At 41.8% G+C, this 6531-nt stretch overlaps 1 long non-coding RNA gene across 1 annotated transcript; it reads left to right on the forward strand.

Moving 5' to 3' along the window:
- The first annotated feature begins 4236 nt into the window (after positions 1 to 4236).
- Positions 4237 to 6291, forward strand: LOC118178564. Its single transcript, XR_004756195.1, has 3 exons — positions 4237 to 4613; positions 4707 to 4831; positions 5753 to 6291. It is a non-coding gene; the product is annotated as an uncharacterized LOC118178564 (long non-coding RNA).
- Positions 6292 to 6531: the final 240 nt, after the last annotated feature.

The raw sequence follows: 6531 nt of genomic DNA on the forward strand, positions 1-6531 counted from the left end.
TGGGAAGCTGAGACAACCCGCTTTGTTCAGCCAGCTCTTACACCAGATGCTTGGCATTAGTACACTCTCAAAAGTACAGTTTCAAGCTAAAAGCTCTATTTTGAGGCTGTTGAAGTAAGGAAGCCTCTCAACATTTTTTTTCATTTATGATTTATGAGGGCAGTTGAGCCCTTGGTACAAAATTAAAGGCTGAATAAAAGAAACTGGAAAGAGGCAGGACAAAGGAACTAAGTTCACGGTGAAGTGCCAGAAACCTCCTGAAGCCTAATTCCCCTTCTATATGAACGTGTCACTTGACCTTGGGCAAGTTTCTTACCTTGCAAAAGTTTGTTTTATCTGCTGACAAAATTTGCAACGCTACACATGCCCAGGAATGAGGACACATTCATTTCAATGTGTAAACCATTTTGAAAGCCAAGACCACTTTTTGTGTGTATTATGGAAGTATTTCAGTCCAATTCTTTATATAGTATTTGAAGAATCATAGGCTTATAGTGACTAACCCAGTCATGGTGCCACACAGCTGTAAATTAGACCAAGGCAGCAGTTTGGATCTCCTTTTCAGCTACCTGACATCCTCGCAACCAAATGAAAATGCCACAAACTTGTTCATTTAGCAGCTAGAGAGATTAATGTAGGAACAGTGATGTCTTTACGCGCTAAATCAGGCTGCAGTTTGTCTGTAGGTTCTGAAAAATCTGCGGTCTCTGCTTCCATTCCTAGTTTTAGGAAGCTGGAAAAAAACTGAGGTAAATTAACAACACTTCTCCCTTAAAAACATGTCTCTAGGTCGCTTCCTTTGAGGAGATATTCTTGGAAATTAACTAAATGGAGCAAGATTGCTGGAGATACGTGTTTTTTCCATGAGCAATTAGACTGCAAGCCACACATGAGGCTGGCTCTGCAGCTAGCCAGGGCTCGCCTTCAGGACTCCTGTTTTCCCCAGTCTCCCCGAGCAGCAACCAGCACGCGGGGGTGACAAGCCACGCCACCCAGGTGCTGGTTGGCAGCATCAGGATCAGGACCAGTTCCCTTCCAGATGGATGCCCAGGTGTTCAGGCTGTTCTGCTGCACGGCCAGCTGGTGGAAGAGAAGCCAGGCCCTGCCGTTAGGCGTAGGCCCGAGCCTCTCTCACTGCAGGCCTTTTTGTTATGAATGGAGTCACTTGGGCTTTTCAGCTCCTGGGCTTTCCCTTCTTTGAAATAATCAGAGAACCTCAGTTCTTTAAATATTGGTATTTATTCCCCCAGCTGATTTGAACACCTCAGGAAGGTGCTTCCCTGGGATAGGCTGGGCACTCAGCTCCCAGGAAAGCATACTCAGCAGAAATATTACTCTGTCTCTTACATGGTTAGGCTCTCTCTCCAACCCTCTTGCAAGCCTTAGCACATGGCAGGACCCTCCTGCAACCCTTGTTTCCCCCCACCCCGAGGAGGGGCAATTCAGCAGCTTCCTCCTGCCCTCAGGACCCCTCAGGTGAAGCCTCGCTCCACTGACTATCCAGGAATGGCAGATGAATGGAGAGTGCTTAAACCAAAAGAAGAGAAGTACAAAGCAAAAGATCATCTACATTTCTTCATTCAAAATGCAATTAAAAAAAAAAAATAAAAAAAAAACTCATGGAAAACACCTAACAGTTAACTGCATCAAACCAATTGTCCTTGAATCCTTAAAACAAAACAAAACAAACAAAAAAAACAACACAACCCTCTTTGCTCTTAAACTCCTGTCACTGGCAGGAGATAAAATGATAGGTTATATAATCTATATTCTACTATTTAACAGATACTAAATATAGTGCAGCAACTCAGAACAGTACAAAACATAATGATGTGAGAAATGGTGCTGAAGAAGAGAATACTGCCATTCTACATAGAGGCATTTTTAGTGTTATGATCCTCAGGAAGAACATCAAATATTTTTCTGAGTGACCTAATTTTCTTTGTCTGATCAAATGTGCCAGATGCTTCCTTATTCAGAGTTGCCACTCGAAGTGAAAAACTGTTTTCTGGCAGCCACTTGAAATCTCGTCTTCAGTTTTCTGTTAGGGATTATTATACAATCATTGCCCGGGCAGACTGAAAGCATATGGTAACGGGGCTGACATTATCTCTGCTATTTCAAAGTTCCCTAAGGATGTGTGGGCACAGCTACAGTCTCAGGTATAAGCCAGCCTCCCCAGTGCATTCAAAATGCCACCCAAACTCAGCAGTGACCACACAAGCTGGAATGGAGAGCTTGGCAGCCTGATTTCCATCCCCCTCTCAGGGGTGGGAGCTTTTTCTTCCTTTTGCAGGTATGTTCATGACTTGACCAGGAGAAAATGATAAGGGTGGCTCAGTGCCATTTAACATGCAGGTCCCACATACAATTTATTTTACTGTTGTTGTAATTTATTTTGTGCTATCTTGTCCCTGGAGATCCCAGACCCCCACTGCTCAAAAGGCAGCCCTTAAGGTTATAAATACTTCTGACCAAGAGAGGACCAAGGGCAATGGGCAATACCAGAGAGGCATACGGGAGTTCCCAGAGGACTTGGGTAGGGTAGAGGAGGTAAACACGGTGCTTTCTTATTCATACTGATTTTGGGGAGCAGTCCTTGGGCTGACTGGTCCCCCAGTTGCAACAGCTCAGCACCAGGCCATTGAGCAACCTAGCAATCAAGCAGCCTCCATGACTGGGGTGCTCCAACAAGAGGCATGCGGCTACATACATCTCTGGAGTAGTTTGACTACAGGTGTAGATTTAAACCACCATTGGCAAGGGACTACAACTGTGGATGTTCAATAAACACTTAAGTACTTAAAGCCACTTTATTTCTGCCTGGCTAAGTTGATTAGAAATTGATCTAAGATAAAAGAAGATGAGTTGCTTTTAAATTGTAGTATCTTCATAGCCAATACATTCCTCAAAGAAAATCAGTAAAAGGTGCATTGACAAAGCTGTCATGGAAATTATGTTTCCAAGCCATTTAGATTTTAGTTTCTTTAACTTACTCTGAAGTATCAACTATTAGTAGTATCTACTGTCTCAACAAAAACAAGTGGATCAAAATCCAATCTCATAATTCTATGCACAAATATAATTCAACATACATCCTTTTTTTTTTTTTTTTTTTTTTTTCCCCGTTCTGACTTAAATTAGCACCTATATACAGCTCAAGGAGCCCTGCAGAATTTTAAACAGGCAGTATTGAAATAAATAAATCTGTGAGATAATGCATTCTACAATATTCACAGCTGAGATTGCTCATTTTCTTCTAGACAGTCTGTAATTTTACTGTAACTTAATCATGACCCAGACTGTAGTACGGTTTCTTAACACATCACTACAAGTTGTCCTATTCACACCCCAAATGAAAAGAAAATTCATACTAAAATACCAACAACTTGGAACAGAGACATCATCTCAGTCATACCTATAGCATCACCAGGATCTATTAGACAACGAGAGGAGCTACAGGAAGAAATTTAAAATCTAAGAAGTTCCAGCAGTGCTGGTTTTAACAAACTCTATCCCAGGGCAGAAACCCTGGGAGCGTAATGATTTTAATTGCCTAGAAGCATATTAATGGAATTATATTAATAATTCCACTCAGCCAATCAGGTATAATATGAAAATCCTAATAAATGCCTCCCGACTGTGAATTTGCCATTCTGCTGTGCCAAATTCCTCACTGGTGAAGGCAATTTGTTTCCATTTCTCCCCTCAAATCTGTCACCTACTCCTGATACCTCGGGCCCTACTCAGTGCCTCAACCACCCTTCTTCAGGACCACGCAAGAAAAGAAAAAGAATCAAGCTGCTCCCGAATGTCACTGCTAAACATCACTCCAGAACTTTAACAAAGTCACTTTCTTTAAAATTACCCATCATTAAAAGTGGCTGTTGGGGTTTATTCTGATTAGCCAGCTGTGCTGCAGAAGCCTGGTGCTACCCCAGCCTACTCCCAGCTGCTTCCTTCCCAAGATAACATTAGCTACATGGAAGTCTTCACCAGACTTTCTGTAATTATTAGTAATTTTCAGTGCTTTTCTCCACCCAGTGTTTGTCTGAGCAGAGGACGGCAGGGAGTTCTTGGATGACTTTTTCGCTTCTCAGGTCATTTATTTGTCCAAGTTAAAATCCTCATTTGAATAGCTTGGTGTCTTTTTTTAAAAAAACAAACAAACAAAACAAAATGAAACAAAACAAAACAAAAAGTTGGTGTGTAAAATGTAATTTTAGAGAGGAAGCTGGGACCTGCACAGATTCTTTGCTCCTTGCTCACCCCAAGCCTGTACTCTTGGGAAGTTCCTATCATTGTTCTATCCACTGCTTTCTCCATGCATTAGGCGTTCCCTGTAAAATCTAGTATTGTCTTTTTGTTATGTGCTCTGCCCTGTGTTTCATCCCTACTACCTGCTCTTTGCAGCTCCCCTATCAGCTGTGAATCCTCTGTCATCAATAATCCACTACTTTAACTGGCTTAGAGTTTCCTTCTTTCTCTCTCCCTGTCCCGGTCAGATGCCAGATTAGAGCCAGCAGAAGCCTGCTACTATCCCTGTTGTATGCATTAATCTTCTTACAAGTGTGGTCTGTTCTGTATTTAACCTCTCCGCTCTGCATAGCCAGGTGATACCAAGAGCTCTAGCAAAGTTATTTTCCTTTGCATATTAATGAGTGAAGAACCCATTAGTAACACACAACTGTAATTTTATATAATAGGTTTATCTGAAATTGCTCAAGCCACTAATCCCAGACTACCACTCGGTCTGTTCTTCTCCCAACAAGCATTGATGCTGTAGGGATTTGAATGATTTGTTTGGTGCTGTGAAGCCAAAATCCATCAGGTGAGTGATTCCTTTGAAATCAGTGAGTTATCTTGCTTAGCCAGGGCAGTAACATTTGACTCTGTGTCTGTGCTGCAGAACAGTATGAAGCTGCATTAAAAGTGAGATAAATCTTTGATTTTGGTTTTCCTCCCCTTGTGGATTTCAGAGTATAGATGGGGATGTGCCTAGTGGTAAGAAAGCAAGACCAGTAACTGGGAGCCCGGTCTTCTCTTCCTGGCTCAGCCCCAGTTCGCTCTGTGACTGCGCAAATCGCTTAAGCTGTCTCTGGGATAATAATCGACACAGCAATTCTAGGATGCTTAATTTTTAAAGTGTCAACTCATATATTTTCTCTGATGTGCCTCAGGAGATGTCCTTTTCCCTTTACTGGGAGCAGGATCAGGGCCTTAGTACTGACAGCAAGATTTGCAACCCTTGACCCTTCTTCCCCAGTCTGCCATAACTACTTCATACAAAATGTTTAATAATAATAGTAATGCCAGAAATGCTGTCCCGGAGCCCTGAAAACCTCTTATTTTCTCTGATCCTAAAGTACAGTGTACAGAATCCTGTGCAATGGTTTTCTTTTCACTACTTTCAGCATTAATTCTTCTTTCTAGTTATGTCAGCAGACGTGTAATTCTGCTGCTGCTGTTTTTGGCTTTGGTCTTGCTGATTGCATAGCATAGTCACAGACCAAAAAAGTTGGATTTTGTTTTTTTTCCAGTGTGTGCCCGAAATCCTAAACTTGCAGAAGTGGCAAGTGATGGACTGTAGTTTCGTTGGGGTAGGGCTTGCAGTTTACATGCTCTTCGTTGGGGATGAGCTTACACTGCATGTCCATCTTTTAAAAAATCTACTGTCTCAAAGTGGAAGCCCAGGAAAGATTAATCACCTCTGAATATCCAGCACATGGTAGACTCCTCTCAGTTTTTACAGGGTGATTCAAATTCACCAGCAAGATATGTAATAGACCATCTCTCCCCATATGGAGTATATCTCCTTCTAGTCATGATGGCATCTGATCCCTGTGGTAACTGTGATAAAGCAATTATTATCACAGGTAAAGAGCAGTTGGAAAGTATTTGGTGTGTTTCTCTTACTGCAATTTAACAGCTGGAGACAAGCGAGGGGAGTGGGAACTCATCTCTCTGCAGTTTCAGCAGCAGTGACCAGTGGAGCACAATTTGGAAGTTGTCCTTCTGAGCACCTAGAGCAGGACAGACGCCAACAAAGTCAGTGGAAAAGCAGTCATTCAGACTTTGTCAGGGTTTGAGTCAGATCCCTGGCTTCAGCAGCGAAGATTTGTATTTATGTAGTTTGCTACATCACAATATGGTGTCTCAAAATGTCTGCTACCACTCACTTTTAAAGCGTACATATAGCACATACAGTCTTGTCACAGCTGACACCTTTTTTTGATTTTGCTACGTGAGAGTACTCTGTTGCTGATGAATCAAGCTGTTTTCAAGATTAGTTTACTTCTGAATATTTTGTGGGAGAAAAGCAAAGGAAAAAAGACTATTTTTCAAAGAACTATCCCCATCCCTATCTTCTGAGCAATTTTTCTGAGACTTTTTCAATAGTCATAAATTCAATGTAAGCATCCATTTTCCTGATGACTTATGAAGTAAAAAAACAAAACAAAACAAAACTTTACAGCCAAATGGCTTGGCTCAGGAAAGCATCCTTCTTTAGGACAACGTTTAGTATAGGCT

The sequence above is a fragment of the Oxyura jamaicensis genome, chromosome 1 (genome assembly GCF_011077185.1).
Source record: "Oxyura jamaicensis isolate SHBP4307 breed ruddy duck chromosome 1, BPBGC_Ojam_1.0, whole genome shotgun sequence".
Lineage (NCBI taxonomy): Eukaryota > Metazoa > Chordata > Aves > Anseriformes > Anatidae > Oxyura > Oxyura jamaicensis.